Genomic DNA, 21,378 nt, shown 5'->3' on the forward strand with positions numbered 1-21,378 from the left:
GGCCTCATCTTCTGACAACAGGATTCGGTCACCACCAGTTAGCGATACCCTCCATACATATTCTGTTTCAGTTTCTTGAGCCAATCTAGTATATTTCTCTTGGATTTTTGACATTTCGGCCGCCGAGTACGGCACCGTTCGGGTGGTGATTTGCGGAGCTCCCCCACCTTGGCTGTCATCAGTGGTCTCCGTTTTAATCATCGGCCTCATCACCACTTCCCCATTCTCGGGGTAAAATATTTCTCGCTTGATTTCTAGCTCTTCACTTGGGTACAAAGGTCTTAGGCTTTGCTTTTCAGCCATCTGTGCCAAGCTTGTAAATCCTGGCACACTATCCGGAACAGAAACAAGATCTGTCCGGTCGGGAGATTTTTGTCCCCCTTCCTCTAATTCGGACCACAAAATTTTTTCTCGGTCCAGTGCATCTGACAGGGCCACATGGAGTCGCTGAGTAGTGTTACGTTCAGCTACTAGTAGACCCTGCAGGGTTTTTATTTGTTCTTGTAAAGATTCAACCATTTCATCATTGGTTCGCTTAACCAGGTGCCTCTCCTTCTGGGCTGCCACTAGTGCTGCTCCCAACACAGCACACACCGTGGCTTTCCCTTTTCCCGGTCGAGCCTTTTGTTCTTTCATGAGGGTTGTGATTTTGTCCGCTACAGCTTTCGGGTCGTGCCAACTAGTATAGGCCCATGCCATCCCTGGTGGGGAAGGGCATGCCTTATATTCCTTTAACTTTTCAACCACAGGGAGGCGGTCAAGCACCGGCATTTCCCGGGCAGCCATGGCTTGCCAGTGCTCGTACCTCTCCCGGCTTATAGCTGAGAGGTCACTTCCCGGCTCTCCCCGCCCGCACTCACCGGGTGGAGAGTCGGTATCCCTTAGGACCTTCCAACACTGAGGGGATCCTGTCCGTGACGCCAATTAATATGTCACGCCCCACCTGCGGGAAGGGGAGAGTGACTAAGATCCGCAAATCCCCTCGGTGTGGATTAAGGTGAAATAACACTCAAGGTCCAAAAACAAACTCCAACTTTAATGGCACAAACACTTCTATAAGCATCAACCCTCTATGTCTTAATATATAACACAAGCTAAGCGGCTTTGTGAGGAGTTGAGGTAGGCCTTGTATTACTTAACAACATCAAAAACAGAGAGCAAGAAGGAGAATGAGAGAGAAAGAAAGAGAGAGAACTGAGCAGCAGGAGAGAGGTAGAGAGAGAGACAAAGAAATCACCAATCCTGGATCCAGTGTCGGACCTGCCAACGGGGGGGGGTCGGTGTGGAGAGTGTCCCGGGGGGCTCACGTGCGCCCCTATTTATTGGCTCCAGCCCAAGGTTTCTAGAGTCTTCTCTCACCCCAGCTCCAGGAGTGGTTGAGACATTAGTCAGTCAAGGAGAGTGACACCGGGCCCCTCCCCGTGGCTGGCTTCCGGAGCTTTTCCTGGGGCATTGTCTGTGCTTACAGCACAGCCACGTGGGCCTCGTCCCTTACAGCTGCATGAGCCTAGCCCGTATGATTAACATCTGGGTTTTCCCGCACAGCCCATGGCATGTGACACACAGGGAGGGGAATAACTAGTTTCTCCAGCAGATCTCTAGGACTGCTTTGGCGGCCTTGTAAATGATTCCACACAAGTCCAGATCTGCCTATCTGGCGAGCAGATGAGCTGAAAGCTCAGCCTATCTCCCCTTATGAACACAGAGCTCCACCAGCCAGACAGCAGTAGATGCCATTTACGTCAATATTCTTGGATCCAAACTAGGACATTACCATCTGGATGGCTGCACAACGAGACAGGTAAAAAGATGGTTGAATGGCTGGGCTTAGAGTGTCACAGTGAAAGGGTCATGGTCTACGTGGAAGGCAGTCATAAATGGAGTACTGCAGTGGTCTATTCTGGGACCTGTCCTGTTTTACTTCTTCAGCTATGACCTGGAGGAGACAACAGACTTTGCAGGTGATGCCAGATTGGGGTGGGGGAGTCTGAGCTAAGCTGAGACAAGTGATGTTCAGGCTGGATATAAGGAAAAACTTCTTCCCTATGAAGGCAGTCAACCATTGCAGAAGGCTGCCCAGACAGCCTATCCATCCCAGAGCCTATGTCATCTCCATCCCTGAAGGTTTACAAGACCCAACTGGATAATGCCCTAAGCATTGCCAAAAGTCATAGCTGACTCTTTTTTTTTTTTAGCAGGAAGTTGGACTAGACACATCCTGATGTCCCTGCCAACGTGAATTATCCCGTGATCTGCACCAGATGCTGATGCCTCTTGTCTCAGGTAGCCCCCTGGGTGACGCAGCCAGCTTTAACACCCTTGCTCAGCCAGGGTATCTCTGTCCACGCCAACATCCTGAATGCTCCTGGGAATGGCCCTTTCCTACTGAGGAATTCTTCTGTAACAACCAAAATTTGGAAGGAGGCCATAATTAGTCTGTATGCTTTCCTGCTCTGTGTCAAAATGAAACGTCCTCAGATTAGCACCTTGTTTGCATAGTCCCCTTAAATCTTTAGGAATTCATGTACAAATCTGTGAAAGCTCAAAAAAAAAATTATTCTTGCTTCTCAGCTCCTTACCCTGTCCAGGCCTTCTCTTTTTTCATCCTTCTCTCAAACCAAACTCCATGTGAGCAGGCTTTGGTGAATCAACTATTTCTATGAGGAAAAGAAAATTATGTTAGATTTTAAAAGCAAAACCAACAGACTTTGGCTCCAGTTTAATTTTTGAGAACATTTATCTGCCACTGAGATATGGAATTTCATGCTTTACCTTGGTAGAGTCCCATGTACCAAGCAGCTGTATCCCATCCAGGGATAGATGTGCCTGGGATGGGAAGAAAGAAAATTATGAGGGTGCTCCTAAAGCATATGGGCCAGAGCACACTCTGCACAAGGCAGTGCTAATATTAGGGGAAGGGAGTACATTCACCCTAAAAATCCCCAGTATAATACAAGGCTACATTTACTATGTTCTCTTTGGACCCATTTGCCTTTTTGCAAACAACATTTCTCTGCAAAGCCATGGCTGACATTCAGGAAAGCGCAATGAAGTTGACCACCAGGAGCTTTTTTGCACCAGCCAGTGAGACCATTGCTAAGCTGCTTTATGCAAAAATTGTAGAAATCACATCCCACGGTGACGCTCACCTTCTTGAGGAGCTGGCAGGGAGGACTCTGTTGCCTTCCAAAGATTGTCAGGGCGCAGAAAAGCATTTAGCAAAGCCACACTGAACCTGTTTGGATGCAGTTGGACTTTGTAAAATGGGGAATACTTCTTACAAAATTAATTTCTGGTCTTGCATTTGTCTGATGTAAAGAGTTTAATTTTCCAGCTCAGAAAACTCTGTGCTATTCCTTTAAGTGAAGGGGTAGGAAAGGTCCCTGGTGTCCGTGACTAGGACCAGCAAAAACACCGCTTCCCAGGCTGTTCCTGAGAGATTTCCTCCTGCAGCTCGTCTGCCCCATCTCCAAGTGTCATTCAATCCCAGGCTCAGTCTTGTGCTAGGAGAACATTGTACCAGCAGCAACAGGAATGGCCAAGTGAGAGGCAACGTGATTTGGTAACAGGGAAAACAAGCAGTGACCTGCAGGATTTGTCCAAGCTCCTCCACGACATGCTAAATGACCTTCAGCATGTCACACAGGATGATCTCTGCCCTTAGCACCCCAGGCCCTCGCAGAACTTGTCAGTGCAGCACACTGCACTCAGGGCTTTCAGAGACCCTGCAAGCCCCCACAATGCACATGGTTCCCCTGGTGGCCTTGGTGCAGCCCACCTCAGGTGTCGCAGCTCCCCAGAGGACCACAAAGGCTGGCCCAGACCTGCTCTTGGCATTTTCCAGGAGCTCCACAAGGAGCTTGGGCAGCTCTTCCAAAACGCACACTGTCTGGTGTCTTACGCTGGCTTCTGGACTACTGATCAGGAGATATGCAAGTGGGTTTTGGAGTGGCATGGTGCTTTGTGGAATCTGTCCTTCTCCAGCTGGACTTCACATTGAGATCCCGAATGCCTGCTGGCAGGTTCATGCCATAGGTGGAGCTTGAGCTCCAAGCCACAGGATGTTCCTCAGATGCCCCACATGCACTTGAATTCATGAACTTAAGAGATTTGTTTGGAAATTGGGAAAAATCCTACATGAATATGCATTGGCACAAAGCTTGAAGGACCAATCTCATGCGCCCCCCCTTACTCTAACTACACTCTTAACCCCTCTGCCCCAGAAAGGCAAGGTTTCCTCTTAAAAAAAAGTGTCCATGGATATTTTACAGATTGTCTCCAAGACATTGAGAGTCAGTCATGTGTCATATCCCATGTTTGAAGGGATCTGATTTCCAGAAGAAAACAGAAAGTGAGAAAGAAAAAGATAAAAGTAAACAGAAAACGTCTTGTTTTCTTGTAAACAGAAATCCCACACCACCAACTCCATTCAGAAATCTTGGCAAGGTTTCAGACATGAGCCTTCACAGCCAAGTAACAGATGGCAGGGATAAGAAACTGTCAGAACTGTATATAGTGTAAACATCACCTTGGTATCTAATTAGATAAATGAGGCTGAGTCTTCAATAAAAGTAAACTTTTCTCAATGTTCAAAAAAGCTGATTAAACTTTAAAAACAAAAATTAACAAACGAGATGGGACAAAATTTTGTCTGAACACCAAACATTTTGGAGCTATATCTCCAGTTTACCTTCTCTATTGAGATTTCCCATCCCTGATGAGAGATTTTGATATTTTTTTTTTTTTTAAGAGTACGTCCGAGTATCTGCTCGACCTGTGAAAGCTCCACAGCATCACTGTGGCTCTGTACAGAGCAAGATTGACTCATTTTATAGAGCATCCTGCTTCTTACACACCTTCTATCCCTTCACAAAACAACTGGAAAGGCAGATATTTCCAGTACGATCAAACCCAGTCTCACCATCTCAGGGCTTCTCTACAGTAGGTCATTCACTCTGAATTAAAAAGGTATAATGTAAAACGGCTTAATCAAACCACACCAACAGCTCCTTGCACAGCGCCGTTTGATGTCAAAGAGGTCTCTCATCTCTTTCAGTTCATTCCCTAAAATGTAAATTAAAGGGGTATTACGTCAACTTATCTTAATTCTGAGTACTGAAACAGGGTCTTGATGCAGTTTAGTTAATCACCTTTAAAAGTGAATATGAGTTAATTCTCCCATTGGTCTCAAAGCAGACAAGTGCCCAGACACCACTACATGGCTTAATGTTTAGCCATGAAATTCTTTCAAGGTGAGCTACTAAACCCTACCTGAATATTTCATTTTTCTTATTGCTGGATGTTGGAGAGCAATTACAGGCAGTACTGTCATGCTCATGGTTTGATCGTAAGCTTGCTGATGAAGTGGAAAGGTCACAGCTCTTGGAGTCAAGTGGTAGGATGATATTCCTACCTGCCCCATAAGTTTACAGCTGTAACAGACATTGAAAAAAGCTTTAAAATGTGATCATAAAAGCAAAAAACAAGACCTCAAATGTATTAGGATTTTTCTAAATCACACTTTTTTTCTCATACTTGTGGTTGGCAATATAACATACAATAGAATCTGCAACACTAAGTACTAGTTAAATTGTCCAAATGCTTAGGAAGGGAGCCAGAAAAATGTTCATAGCAAAATTTACCAGGCCTTAAATTTAATTATAAATCCAGAAGTAAAAATGTATCCAATGAAAATTTCACTGTGGTAGCTATAGTAGAGTTGGGCCTGAGCCAAAAGATAGCAAAAAAGCAAATCCAGACCACAGAGATGTGTCTCAGGCTGGGAGCCTGGACATTCATCTGAACTTCACAACTGTACAACAAGACTGATAAACCCAGACATGAGCACCATCCAGTCTGGATAACTCAAAATCTGTGTCAGTCCTGAAGATCCTTGGCTGAATAAACCTAACTTGCTTTAGCATGAAGTGGAGCCACCCTATAAGTCAGATGACTCATCAGCTCTGGTTGCATTTCACATCATCTCTCTGCTTTCCAGAAGAATCAGTTAAATACCAAAAACTATTCTCTCACCCAAATTCATGATACACCACATCCAATCATCATGTGGCTTAACATGGGGCCATACCATACTATATTGACTCACCTCTAACCTTGATGGGAAAAGTTTTTTTGTGTGCTCAGTGGTAGCGAACAGCCGTCTGCTCTGCTGGAGTCCCAGCTTTGCCTGTGTTTGGTTACCAAGGGTGGCCAAAGAGCATTTTCAGAACTGAGGGACCCACTACAAGCCCAGGAGTGCTGCGTGCTCAACTCCCTCCCCCCCCCCCCAACAGGTGCCACCACCAGCTCCGATGGGGATTGCCAGGGCCACTGCAAACTTGAAATTCGGCAGCACCACATGCACAGAGTAGGCAGACAAGTGAGATCTGGCACGTACCAACAAATCCACACTGACAAACATTTTTGAACCAGTCCTTGCCAACCAAAATCTGACTTTTCCTGGTGCCTTCTTTTTCTGTCTCTCCAATACCTGCCCACCTCCCACCTAGTGGCCAAATCCATAATGCCTTCAGTAACTTTAAGGAGACTCTTTTTTTCTTTCTCTGTCTATTGCCCAGTATCTCTCTTCAGGGAAATTAAAACAAGAAAATGAAAAATCAGAGGCAGGCCCCTCCGTCCATGTCTGTGAGCCTCAGCTGTAGATAACACCAGGCGCTGGGTCACATGCAGTCCTGTCGTGCAGAAAGTGTCTAGCAGAATAGATGGTCTTGTAGCTCCACAAGACTGTCTACATTTATTAAATGAAATCACTGCCTGTTTTCTGCAGCATTAAAAGTGAGCTGGAGTACAATATATTTATTGATCACTACTAAACACACCCTGGACCTTCCTCCAGCTCCCCCCTCCTGTTTATTCAAGCAGATCCCAGAACACACATAGACACCTGCATCCTCAGGATGGGCTGTCCCCTGTCCATGGAGCAGGGGGACCCAAAACTGCTGCCCAAACCTTTGTGGTTCACCTCCCGGCAGCGGTGGACTTCCACAGACAGGGACTGGGGAAATGGCATCACAAGGCAGGAGAGGAAGAGATGAACTGGCAATCGGGCTGCTGGGCAGGCAGGACACATCTACTGCAACTAGCAAGGAGGAGGCAATGGTTATTAGACCCCCCGGGATTAAAAGGAGAAGCACAAATGAGGAGGAACCAGCAGAGAGGCTGATGCAGGTATCTCCACAGCTTTCCCTGGGCTGGGTATCAGGAACAAGAGCAGGGCTGGAGCGCGCCAGCAGCAGAAACAGATGCCAGATAGGACACCCAGCATTGCACAGGGTGGAGGAGACAGAGCAGAGAAGCTGAGGTCCAGGCACAGCTCGTAAGCCCTCTTTAGCCCAGTAGTGACTCCCACTTTGTTACTGCTCCCTGACGCCCTGTGGACCCTCAGCAGAGAAACGAGCCCTTGGATTTATCCCCCTTATCCAATTATCCTCGTTCTCTGTCCTCTCTGCTGGAATCAAGCCTCATCCTGGCATTTTAAAAGGCAATGTGTACGTTTTATGGCCATCCCCTATAAAACCATTCTACATCATAACACATACAGCCCTTTATTAGGGTCGTTTGGCAAGTTTATTGGCCAGATATTTTTCTGTGCTGACAGATGAGGTCCTGCCATAAGTTCTGTGACCATGCAGGGCTGTCTCCTGTCCCCTCCTCCCCACTCCCGAGCCGTCCAGCCTCGTGGTGTGGGCAGCCCACGGCCAGCCCCATCCCCGGGCAGCTGAAGTCTTCAGATGGCTTACATCTCACCTGCAGCCAGGTGAGGGGTGGCAGCAGGGCCATCCCCCACCAGAGAACCATTTAATTACCCCCTGCTGCAGTCACATCCACCAAAGACCCATTAACTCTTTAGAGCCAGGGAAATGCTCTTCGCTCTGTGCACAGGCGGGGGGGGGGGGGGGGGCAGATTTTCACCTCTGTCGCCATCACAACAGGATGGCTGAGCACAGCTCCCCATTTCTCTACAGCAAGGCTGTGCATTGCAGAGCTGGAAGGCTTTTAGGTATCTCGGGGGGTAATTGCTCTCATTAGATAGTAGGGAACCAATTGGCCTTTGCCATTTTGGGCACTGTGATGCTTTGCCCCACTCAACCCCGATCCCAAGATCACCACAAGCATAAGACCCCATTCCTGCAGTACTCTGTGAAGAGATGAAGTGGGCTGGGACACAAGTGCTCAGCAGATGTTTACACGGTACAGAGGGGCTCTGCTTTCCAAGAAAGCCACAACAATGCTGCTGAAGCAGATTTGTCTCAGACCTTGGACACTGGCGTCACAAAGGCTGTCTCTGTGCCCAGCTCCTCCTCTGCCCGCCCATAACGACCCCCATGAAGCCAGGAGGATGTGATGTAAAGCTAGCTGCAGGTTTTATCGTCTTGCGTTTGCAGCCATCCACATGCATAACAGCAAGTGGTAGAGCCAGCAAAGGTTTAATGAGGGGTCAAGGATTAACAACGGTGACTGAAATGCTTACGTAGCGCCTCCTCACTGCAATTCAGGGGTGCTGGCAGCCACTGAGCAATCTGCTCCCGCATGCCATCATAGCCAGGATGGACGTGGTCCCTGGGAAAAGGCTGTGGTGGATGCCCGAGGTGAGGAAGGGGAGGGTGACCCCAGGCTGGGAAGGAAACCTCTTGCTTGGGTCCCACTCCAGTGAGGCAGCGGTTCGGCAGCTGCCCTCCCAGTTTACGGCACAGAGCCTGCATCACCTTTCGGGTGTTTCGATCACATGTTGTACAGTAAAATGGATGCGAATATAACTGCGTTTTGATTCAAACCCTGCAGGGAGATTTCCGCCCAGCTATCGGTTTTGCTCGCTGATCTTGACCCGTTGTCACTCATTTAACTTTCAGCCGTGCCACCGGGGGCGGTGGTGGGCTCCCCGTACTTGCCAGTCCCCTGCCTAGTGTTGGTTCATGTCACATTCCCAGGCTGTGCTATTCTTAAGTACTGTAAATTTCCCACTATTATTCTCCCACTTGATATAGTGAACTGTGTCATTTTGAAAGGAAATACATAACAGTCTATTAAAGAAATCCTGGATCTCCTCATTCATGTTTAAAACAAATTTATTACAATGTAAGAAACCCTGAATAGCATGAATTTATTATAATGGTTTAAGGCTCCTGGCACTTGAGTTAAAAATGTGTCTCAATAAATAACTTTCCCTTGAAAACACAGCAAATTAATATAGTTTACCCTTTCCGAAGTTATATAAATCCAAGAGGCTTAAATCAACAGTATGCTGGATAAGATTACTGTTGCTCAGCCAGAGCCTTGTATCACAGCGCAGAAGGATGGAAAAAGTAGTATAAAAATGGATGGCTTTTTTTTTGGTCACCTTTCCCTTCCACCCTAGGCTATGTCTGTTCTGTGAAAGTCAGACTAATGTGAAATGGATGAAAGCAGCTGTGGCCTTTACATGCAGCTATCATTAAAACAGAGTGGCTACTCTACCATCAGACTCAACAAACACCGCTCTGATATTTCCCCGAAGTGCCTCTAACACGCATGGCCCCGTTGCTTTCGGTAGCGGCACTTTAATTTGACTGCAAAGGCAGGCTACCTCCAACTCTGCCACTGTCTCTCAAATCCAGAGCAAACCCTGGGCTCTCTCCTCTGCAGCATTGGGAGTCAAGGTTTTAAATAACCCTCACCATAAGGCTGCCGTGTAATTATTCAGACGGGCCACCTCTTCTCAGGGGGTCTCCAACTCAGAAAAACCAGAATGCAATGGCTGCTTGTGTTTTCTAGGACGTGTAAAAAAATACATATTTAGTGGGTTTGTGCAAAACTATAGGGGAACTATATGCATGATGTTCACCCACACCGAGCTGCAGGAATCGCCATGGGTGAAGCAGTGAGTCGGGCCATGTCAAGGGGAGAGCCCGCCTGTCCCCCAGGGCTGGATCCTGCTGCATAGGGGCAGTAGGAAGGCCATAGCCATCAGTGGGACTGGCAGGGTTTTGCCTGACACAGACCTTGGCCCAAGAGCCATCTGTAGAGCTCAGCAGCTCTCAGGGACAACAGCCTGTGCACATCTGTGCATACTAGGAACCAGCGGTTTTGCTCAGCTGCATGCACAGCTGGGTGCCGTCAGCACCTACCTTGCACAGAAAAAGGCTCACACTTGCTGTCTGTGCATGGACCTTCCTATTTGACAGGTCACCCTGTGGGCAGCAAGAAGGGCTCAGCATCACCGGTTGAACAACCTGGGAGCCCTTCCCAATCAGCCCTGCTCTCAGCAAGGTCTTCAATGGCTTTTTATTTTATGAAGGTCTAATTTTTTTTCCCTTTACTGTCAGTGTGTCAATTTTTTTCTACAACATGGCTGATGACTATTTTTTTGTACAAAGTACAGTACCAGTGACATTCTGACAGTGTCAATACAGCCAGGGTACACCCACTTGAGCTTTTCAACATGGGAAGTTAGGGGTGTTGAGTCAGATTGACAGCCTTGGTAAAGTCAAGTCCTCTGTACAGCAGACGACGAGAAGTTATTAGATACAGAGAAGGATTTCAGGTCAACCAGTTCATCTCCCACCCCACCTTTTAATTGTCTCTCTCACCCAAGCTATAAATATCTGACTCTTCTCATCTTGTTTCCTCATTATGTCAATTCCAGCAGTCCCTGATCATTTTTATTACTCCTCACTGAAATCCCTCCAATCTGCCAGTAAATTCTGGTAATGAAATCCCTGTGCTGAAGGCACTAGTGCAAATAGAGGGGCACCAGACCCACTGACAAGGAGCCATTGCCTCCGCAATTTGGAGATGTCATTGCCTCGTCACCTGCAGATCAAAAGTCCTCTCATCTGTTTTTGTTGCTATCAGATATCATCGCCTCATGTTTTGTTCACTCTTCCCCTTCTGAGGGTTTCTGCTGTCTGGGTCTCCCCCCATCCCATCAAGCATGTGTCTTTCAGATTGTTTTCAAGGTGGCTGAATTAACAAATGCTGCACCCCCAAGTTCACGCTCCATCCCAAATTGAATCCTGCAATCTTTTTTTTTCTGCTTGGTATTTCTACTTGACATTATTTCTTCCTCCTCAATTCTTCTAAATTTAGCAGGGTTCCTGGTTTCACTCACAGACTTTCTGCTTCCAAGAAATAGAGCTATGTTCTGAAGTGCAATGAGACCAGGTACCCAGCCCAACACCTCCAAACAAGGCTCCTGAAAGTGTCAAAAGGGAAATACCGTGCAGAATGAGGCCACGCTGTCACCATTCACAGCAACAGCACCTGGAATTGGGCATTCTGCTCTAGCGTAAACCCTTCAAGATGCATAAATGCTGGAGAAAGTTCAAAAACAGCCCCCCCAATCATCCAGGGGCTGGAAAACAGGCATTAGGACACAAGGTGTAAAGGACCCCAGCTCATCAAAGAGAAGACTGAACAGGGTATTTATCACTGTGTTTAGGGTACTCACTGTCTGACAACAGGGGAACTTTGCAATCGTGCTTCCAAACGCGCAGCTAAGTGCAGCAGCTGGAAATTAGACAAACTCAACCTCAAAATAAGGCAGTTTCATAGCAGCAAGGATAATTAAAGACTGGAAGATTTTTTTGACAAGGTACTTTTAAAATTTCAATGCAACTTCCTTGCAGGCAACTCGAACTTGAGAAAGAACCAGCTTTTGTCTGTGAATTCATCTTGTCCTTTCCTTGCTTACCAGGTCTAGCAGAGGAGAAGAGTTCCCACATTGTCCTTAATGCTGATGACACGTGACACTTTTTTCTTTAATCAAATCCACACTTCAAGGTTTTAAGGTAGTTGCCAGTAAGCAACCAGGAAAGATAACTTTTTCCAATTTTTCACTTTCCTCCTACCTGCAGACAGGAGACCGGAAAGAATGAACTTACACTCTAAGAGTGGTTATTGAAGGCTACGACTGAATAAAGTGGGTTTTTTTACATACTCGGAATGACTCCTGAATAAAGGAAACAAGGAATTTATGCCTCTCGCTGCAGCTTGTGGATTGGTTTGTCTGCTGGGACCATCTGGGCACGTCTAACCTCACATATGTCAGGGCCTCACCTGTCAGTGACATCTGAGTTTCTCCAGTTTAGTTCCCCAATACCTGAAATGACCCCTTCCAGCCTCAAAATATATGAGGTCTGAGAGTCTTGGCTTCTGTTAGATGGGAATGACTGGCTGATATGCTTCTGCTCACAGACAATAAGCTTACAGTTGACAGACAAATTGTTGGTGGATATGTCCAGCGCGTTCTGCTGCAGGTGCTAATATAAGTCACAGCCCCTCAGAGATGTGGTATTAAACACACTTCACCAGCAGAACCCAAAGCATGCTGTGGAGAGAGGCAACGTGGCTTCCCCAGAGCTGGGAATCAAAACCAGTTCCCCCACGTCCCCATCGTCTTGCTGCAGTTGGGACGCAGTAGCATCTCCTGTGAATAACTGTGGGAGTCGTCAAGCACTAACACTGACCAGGCCAAATTGGGTTTCTTGATCTTTTTTTAGCTGACGTCTCCTTCCAAACACCCTCCCCAAGGATCACGGTGAAAGCTCTGCTACAATCATGCCCAAGATGCTCAAGGTAGCCTGTTCTCTCACAGCTACATGAAGCCGCAATATTGTAAAACATTTATTGTCATTGTGAGCAGATAAGCCTTCAAGAGATGCAGGGAGCAGCTATGGATCAGGAGAGGCATTTTCCAGAGGAGAGCCACCCAGTCAGAGCAAACTTCTCTGCTTCTGCCGGTTTAAATATCACCTCATTTAATATTCTGTGTTGTCTTATGTAGCATGCAGTTATGTAAATTTATAAATCATACACTAATTAGCACACAATTTCATAAATTTAGTAACAGTGAAAAAGGAGGTTTCTAACTAAGCAGGCTGTGCTCTCTCTCCCCCTCAGATGGTACAAATTCAAACACTACCTGGAGATCATATTTCAGAAAAATCTCTGCTGCAACTTTTAGAGTTTAACCCCAGGCTCACGTGCACTTTCAAGGGATATCTTTTAGATATCTCAGGCTCAATCTTTCTCAAGCATAGCTAAGCCCTTTCCTCTCCTTCCTTAACACCGAACCTCCACAGCTCATTGGATGACTGCAAATTTTGTTTTGCTTGTTTCTCCCTTATTCACATTCTTGCTATATCCAGTCTCACATTCTTCTAAGTCCACACCACCATCCCTTGCTAGCAATTAAATTCAGTCCATACCTTGGTTATACCTGGGTTCCACCCTATTACCCTCCTTGTGCTCTGGCCTCCCTGTCTAGCTACTGTAAAGAGGAACAGCTAAAGTTAGGTCATTTCCTTCTTTCCCTGATTTGCCAGGTATCCTTTGGACAGTAGGTCCCCAAATGCAGGAACATGATTTGGAAAAGGAGTGGGGAGTCATAAGCCTCTTCTGGGTACCGGTGCTTAAAGACATTTCTCACTCCAGGATATAAGCACAAAATTCTCCTTCATCAACTTACTATATTTTAACAATTCGTCTCTACCTTCTGGCTCAGCTCCACTCAATCTATACCTTCTGTCACCCTTTGGTACAGTTCTCTGCCTTGCATCCTTGTCCTTTCTTGCCTTTACCTCCATCCTTTCTTCCTTAGTCTTTAATTCCACCTTTTTGTCCCAAAGCATGGTGCTGGCTCTCCCCTTCTCTTCTCTTTTGTATTCTGAGACCTCCCCCACTACTTCATCCTCTAAAAGAGGTCTTCCTCCTTCTCACAGCAAAACCCATGTCCTGGAGAGGAAGAGAAGGCTCAAAACGAGTTCCTCATCTATCTTAGCAAACTGGAGATTCAGAATATATATGACATGATGATGTGGAAAGTGGAACATATTGTCAATGGCAGAATTAACATCTGAGCTGGACAAAACAAACCAGGAGATAAGTCAAATAAACTAAAGTCTGGAAGATTAAACTAAACCCCCAGATAATTTATTAGACTAAGGTGTCACATATATATAAAATATGCTCAAGATGAGATTCAACAGCGAGACTGGAGAGGCTAGAAGTGGAAAGGGTCTGATTGCTACAGGTGCAAGGTGCACAAAAACAATGACTACACAAACACTCAGCAAGCATGTGCGTACGAGCCACTTGGGAAGAACAGACATTGAAGGCCACAAAGTGAAGACTTCCGCCTTAGCAGGAGTCGTGTTACTCCACAAAGCCTCATGCAAAAACACAGCCCGATGTGTAGCTGAAGCATATTAACTGGGAACACTCTGGACTAAGTCCCCAGTGGCAGCTTTCTAATATAGGAGCTTAAACTTAAAAGGACACTGTCAAGTGATTGCTTTTCCTAGTTTAATTTTTGCATTTCCTCTACTGTTTTAGCAGATGGAAAATAATTCCTCTCCCAGTCCCAACAACTGATTTTGTCCTTTCCTATTTGACAATCATTGATTTTTTTTCTAAGGCTATAAATATTTTAATAACTTCAACTTTGTAGTGCCTCATGGCAAAATATCTTTGCTTGCACTGACTGCTAAACACTATTCCTAATATACTGCTTCATAGCTAGCATTATAAAAAACGATTTTTTCACAAGGTCTACCAAATTAATAGCGTTTGTTTCTTCATCCACATTTCACAGACAGTTAAAACAGGCAGGTCTTCACCCATCAGACATTTCAACCACCTTAATTCTAGAATTCTTGGCTTCATAAAGGTATGCTTCCAGTGTAGCTCTGACTGATGGACAGCACCTTGAGCGTAGATCCCACAAGCCTGACAATGTCCTTTTACAAAGAGCTACTACCAAAATATAGATTCAATTCAAAAGTCACCATCAGAATTAGAATTGTTAATGAATAAAATGGATCATAAGGAATCCTAAAGCAGTTAAATATTGGCACCCACAAAGAACCAAAGAACAAAATGCTCCCACGCGGTGTTCTTGACTGGGTACACAAAGGTACCTTTCAAGAGATATACATGTATTTTTTGCTGCTTCAAAAGGTCAGTTAGCACTTATTAGAAAAGGCAATTAAAGTCTCAGTCAAACTGGAAAAGAGAAGAGAAGCAATTAGACTGAAATCAGAGAACTGATTCTTTATAAATGCCAAACCTTAACAAAACAACCTTAACAAAAATAAAAACCACCAAAATCTAACCCCAAACCGTAAGATCTACGTGATGGTCATTTCATCATGGTTTTCCACAGTTTTCCTGCTGCTCCTTGTAGATTTTTCTCTTCTTTCCCCTCCCTTTTCCTGCCCTCTTAAAGAAGTAGACCACTCAGCCAGCAGAATGAGAAAACCTATTTCCCCACCTGCTATACTTGGGTCAGGGCACTGAATACATCTTTGGGGCTTTAAGCAGAAACCTGTGCCTTCGCAGGCTCAGGAAGTAGAACAAGAGGGACATTCAACAGAAGACGGACATATTTGAAAGAACTATAATACTTCACTGACAGCTGGACAGACCAAGCAGGGCCTTTCCACAGTAGTCATTTTCTGGTCCAGTAACGCTGCTGCCCTCCTTTAAACTCCTCCAAGCAGCTTTTAAAATTCAGTTGGGATGAAAGAAAAGGATATAATCTAATTTATGATTAAGATTGGGCCTGAATGAAACAGCTCAGAGTAACTTGATGTTCATCTTCCCTCTCATTCTCCTTTTGTTTCATTGCTATAAGAGCATGGTGCTGCCAGGGGCACGTGCTAGATATCCTGCATTGATGCTCTCATCAGAGATGCACTGCGGGCCTCATTGCCAAGTCATGCTAGGTCCTCGCAGAGCACCAAACATTGCACAGGAGCAAGCATGTGGGAGGCAGGCAGCAGCAATACCCCAAGGATTAGTACAGCAACTCGCTGCCATTAAGATAAGCAGGGTTGCCTAAAGAGACTCTCAGAAAAGCTGTACTGGCCCACGAAGTGGTTTTTGGGAGCAAACGGCCTAGAACTTGCCTGTACTGGCTCAATTCTACCTTTCCCTCTGTCCTGGTTTCGGCAGGGATAGAGTTAATTTCCTTCCTAGTAGCTGGTACAGTGTTTTGGATTTAGGATGAGAACAAAGTTGATAAGGCACCGATGTTTTAGTTGTTGCTAGGTAATGCTTACACTAGCCAAGGACTTTTCAGCTTCCCATGTTCTACCGACTGAGAAGGCTGGAAGTGCACAAGAAGCTGGGAGGGGGCACAGCCAAACTGGCCAAAGAAACATTCCATACCATGTGACGTCATGCTCAGTACATAAACTGGGGAAAGCTGGCCGGGGGGGGGCTGCTGCTAGGGGACTGGCTGGGCATCGGTCGGCGGGTGGTGAGCAATTATACTGTGCATCACTTGCTTTGTGTATCATTATTATTATCATATTATTATTATCATTTTATTTCAATTATTAAACTGTTTTTATCTCAACCCACGAGTTTTTCTAACTTGTGCTCTTCCAATTCTCTCCCCCATCCCACCGGGGGGTGGGGGGGAGTGAGCGAGCGGCTGCGTGGTGCTTAGTTGCCGACTGAGATTAAACCACGACAGTCCTTTTTGGCGCCCAACGTGGGGCTCGAAGGGTTTGAGATAATAACAGGTTAACCGGAGTGTATTAAAGAACTTATATCTGTTAGTAGTTGTGGGTCACAATGTTGGTGTCTCTGTTCTCGATATTGATTTGTGTAATCTGCATCGCGCTCTTTTTCCTGCTGTACATGTTAAAGATTGGTGTTGGGTTTTGCAGTTTGCTGTGGTCTGCAGTGATTAGTGATGTCTCGCTTGTGAGGTTTGTTTTTAGAACATTGACCTTGACCTTAGTGTGGTATGTAAGTTTCGCAATGAAGCCGTTACTGTACCACGGAGACCATTTCGTGGAGACAACTAGCAATTGCAGTAACTTTTCTGAGAGTTTTTTTACGGAGGAAATACAGAATGGCAGTGCCACTACCTTCTTCTATGATGTTTCCTCCTTCATTACAGTAACTTTTCAGTATTTTGAACATCCTTGGGCAGTTAAGATACTTCTATTGGTATTTCTTTGGAATATTGTTTCGGTTTTGTCTAAAGTTGGTAAGCAATTTAAGAATATCATCCAGAGATCTGCCCCAAGGCTGGATTAATTATGAGTGGCAGGGTGTGTGGGACAAGATGGGCAAGTACCTAGGCCAATGGGCACCCCCAGTGTTTTGGAACTTCACCCCTGAGCAAGTGCAGAATCCTGAAAAGTTAGAAGAACATTTGGACAAAGTATGCTGTCACCCTGGCAACTCCAGAGAGATGCAGATCATTGCAACGTGCTGGGGCCTGGCCCATGCCTACCGAGCCCTGTTCAACACCATTCAGTACCCTCAAAGGGAAGGGAAGGTCTCTGGCTCTGGCAGTAAAATGACACGCACTGCGGCCACTCAGACCCGGGCAACGCGCCCTGCGGCCACTCCGACCCCAGCGACATGCCGTGCAGCCACTCAGACCCCGGCAACAGGCCCTGCAGCCACTCCGACCCCAGCAACATGCACTGCAGCTACTCAGACGCCGACAACAGGCCCTGCGGCCACTCAAACCCGGGCAACATGCACTACGGCCACTCCAACCCCGGCGACAGGCTCTGCGGCCACTCAGACCCCGGCGACATGCACTGCGGCCACTCAGACCCCGGCGACATGCACTGAGGCCACTCCGACCCCGGTGACAGGCCCTGCAGCCACTCCGACCCCGGCGACATGCACTGCGGCCACTCCAATCCCGGCGACAGGCCCTGTGTCCACTCCGACCCCGGCGACAGGCCCTGCAGCCACTCCAACCCCGGTAACATGCACTGCGGCCACTCCAACCCCAGCAACATGCACTGCGGCCACTCCAACCCCGGCAACAGGCCCTGCGGCCACTCAGACTCCGGTGACATGCACTTGCACAGCGGTCACTCCAACCCCGGCGACATGCACTGCGGCCACTCCAACCCCGGCAACAGGCCCTGCGGCCACTCAGACTCCGGTGACATGCACTTGCACTGCGGCCACTCCAACCCCAGCGACATGCACTGCGGCCACTCCAACCCCGGCAACAGGCCCTGTGGCTGAACCAAAGAACCAGCCTGTGCCGGTATCAGTCGCCCCTGTACACAAGAAGAAATTTTGGAAGCGGAAGTCGGCTCGTTTAGTAAGGGAGGAAGAAGCTTGTTCTAAAAGGGAACCGGAGGAAGAACTGTACGACTACCCTGGAGAAGGGCCATCACGAGAATGGGAGGAGGAGAGCCGGCCGCTGACCGGGGAGGAGGAAGAGGAAGAACTCATAAACGAGGCAGTGACCACCCGATCTCTATCCCTGAGTGAGCTGCGAGATATACGAAAAGATTTCAGCCGCCGTCCAGGCAAGCATATTGTCACCTGGCTGCTCCGATGCTGGGATAATGGGGCCAGTAGCCTGGAATTAGAGGGTAGGGAAGCCAAGCAGCTGGGATCCCTTTCTAGGGAAGGGGGCATTGACAAAGTGATTGGAAAAGGGACACGAGTCCTCAGCCTTTGGAGGCGACTCTTGTCAAGCGTGAAGGAAAGGTATCCCTTTAAGGAAGATGTCATATGTCGCCCAAGCAAGTGGGCCACCATGGAGAAGGGTATCCAGTTTCTGAGAGAATTAGCTGTGCTGGAGGTGATTTATGATGACCTGAACAATGAACAGCTAGCCAAAGATCCAGATGAAGTCAAGTGCACACGACCCATGTGGCGGAAGTTTGTAAGGAGCGCACCATCGTCGTATGCCAACTCATTGGCAGTGATAACCTGGAAAGATGGAGAGGAACAAACAGTGGATGAATTGGCTAGTCAACTCCGGCAATATGAGGAAAGTCTTTCTTCCTCCCTCGTCTCGGCTGTGGAGAAACTGTCCGAAAAACTGTCCCGGGAGATCCAGCAACTCAGAGAGGATAGGTCCTATTCCTCACCTGTACGCACCAGTATCTCGGCTATTAGAAGTAAGCGTTCTTTTGCTCAAGAGAGAGAATATAAAGGGTACACACCACGGGGCACCCTATGGTTTTACCTGCGTGACCACGGAGAGGACATGAGGAAGTGGGATGGGAAACCTACTGCAGCCCTAGGGGCACAGGTACGCGAATTGCAAGGGAAAACAATCACAGAAAGAGGTTCTTCCAGGAAAATTGCTGCTCCAGTTTCCAGCAGGAAGTTCCCCAGACAAAGTAGAAGGGCTGATCTTACTCTTGATCTTAATGAAGAAACTTCTGACTCGTACGTACAAGAAATGAGAAATGAGTACTGTGATGAGGACTAGAGGGGCCCTGCCTCCAGCCAGGGGGAGGAAAGGGACAACCGGGTTTACTGGACTGTGTGGATTCGGTGGCCTGGCACATCAGACCCACAGAAGTATAAGGCTCCGGTAGACACCGGTGCACAGTGTACCCTAATGCCATCAAGCTATATAGGGGCAGAACCCATCTGTATTTCTGGGGTGACGGGGGGATCCCAACAGCTAACTGTATTGGAGGCTGAAGTGAGTCTAACTGGGAATGGGTGGCAGAAGCACCCCATTGTGACTGGCCCAGATGCTCCGTGCATCCTTGGCATAGACTACCTCAGGAGAGGGTATTTCAAGGACCCAAAAGGGTACCGGTGGGCTTTTGGTATAGCTGCCTTGGAGATGGAGGAAATTAAACAGCCATCCACTGAGGGATGGCCCACAGACTAAGGCAATGATATCTCTGTGTGTGTGTGTGTGTGTGTGTATATATATATAAAAAAAGGGGTGGTGATTAATGAAAATGTACTGGAAAATATGAGACTTGAGCATGACGCAGATGGTATAGAATAAGGGGTGGATATTGTCCTGGTTTTGGCAGGGATAGAGTTAATTTCTTTTCTAGTAGCTGGTACAGTGTTTTGGATTTAGGATGAGAACAAAGTTGATAAGGCACCGATGTTTTAGTTGTTGCTAGGTAATGCTTACACTAGCCAAGGACTTTTCAGCTTCCCATGCTCTACCGACTGAGAAGGCTGGAGGTGCACAAGAAGCTGGGAGGGGGCACAGCCAAACTGGCCAAAGAAACATTCCATACCATGTGACGTCATGCTCAGTACATAAACTGAGGAAAGCTGGCCGGGGGGGCCGCTGCTCAGGGACTGGCTGGGCATCGGTCGGCGGGTGGTGAGCAATTGTACTGTGCATCACTTGTTTTGTGTATTATTATTATTATCATATTATTATTATCATTTTATTTCAATTATTAAACTGTTTTTATCTCAACCCACAAGTTTTTCTAACTTGTGCTCTTCCAATTCTCTCCCCCATCCCACCGGGGGCGGGGGGAGTGAGCGAGCGGCTGCGTGGTGCTTAGTTGCCGACTGAAATTAAACCACGACACCCTCACTGCAATTTTACTGCGCAAAATGAATATTTTAGCCTCATATTTCTAGGAACACATGCCGGTGGCTACTGTTACAATAAAATATGAACACTGCATTGTGGAGAAAATTACCATTAATCCTGTAATCTGCAGTCATTTTTACCAATTTGGCACATTTCTTTTTAAATAACCAAGAACATGCAGTAGATGGAAGTGCATTTAAATAAACTGAAATAGATACAGCATGAATAATTAAAGCCAACAGGGAAATGTGCACAGCGAGCCGCTAGTGGAAATAATTACTGATTTGTCTTATTTACAATGGAGCCTGGATATAGGATCAAAATAGTGCAAGTTACTGAAAATGTCTTGACTGTTGTTATACTACTATTTCATCTTGAAAAGTACATCAAATAATAGGTTTTGGACCACTAAACTGTCTGACTATGTTCTGCTATTTCAGGGTTAGGTTACCCAGCACATAAACTCTGTCAAATAGCACTGATTCAAAGAGGAATATATTTCAAATGGATGCCTAGTACATCAACCTGCAACATTGTCTACTAATATTATTAGACACTGTATAGTTGAGCTTACAATATACCCCCTAAAAACCCAGCGTGATAAATAGCAGAATGTTGAAGGAAAAAGTAGATAAAATCACTGAAAAATGTACCAAAGTGCTTGTACCTTTTAATATGCCAGGTTTTAAACAGACTTGTTTAATTAGAAAATAATCTACTGTGAACATGGTGGTTCTTGAATGTTAGGCAGTTCTTGCAAAGTGCTTTAAAGCTAAAAATTAATAATGAAATATACTTCCGATATGAGGCTGGCAAAACTGTGACTTCAATCTATTAGAAAATGTTGTAGATAAAAAACCCCTCTATTTTAGAATGATTACTTGGCACATGAAAGATTTAAGAAAAAAGTTAAAGCTTTCTGATTGGTCCACCCCAACAACGTTCTTGCACCATGATTACTAAATCCAAAATGAAACTGGATGATAATTAGCTATGTTTTAGAAGAGGGAAGACAAGCAGTTGTCACTCACATAATTTAAAAATGGTACTTTAACACAAAAAAATCAGCAATA

General features: G+C 46.3%; 1 pseudogene; it reads right to left on the reverse strand.

Moving 5' to 3' along the window:
• Positions 1-2,812: 2,812 nt before the first annotated feature.
• Positions 2,813-21,378, reverse strand: part of LOC143171967 (protein hinderin-like) — a 260,191-nt pseudogene continuing 241,625 nt past the window's right edge.

Source organism: Aptenodytes patagonicus, chromosome W (genome assembly GCF_965638725.1).
Source record: "Aptenodytes patagonicus chromosome W, bAptPat1.pri.cur, whole genome shotgun sequence".
Classification (NCBI taxonomy): Eukaryota; Metazoa; Chordata; class Aves; order Sphenisciformes; family Spheniscidae; genus Aptenodytes; species Aptenodytes patagonicus.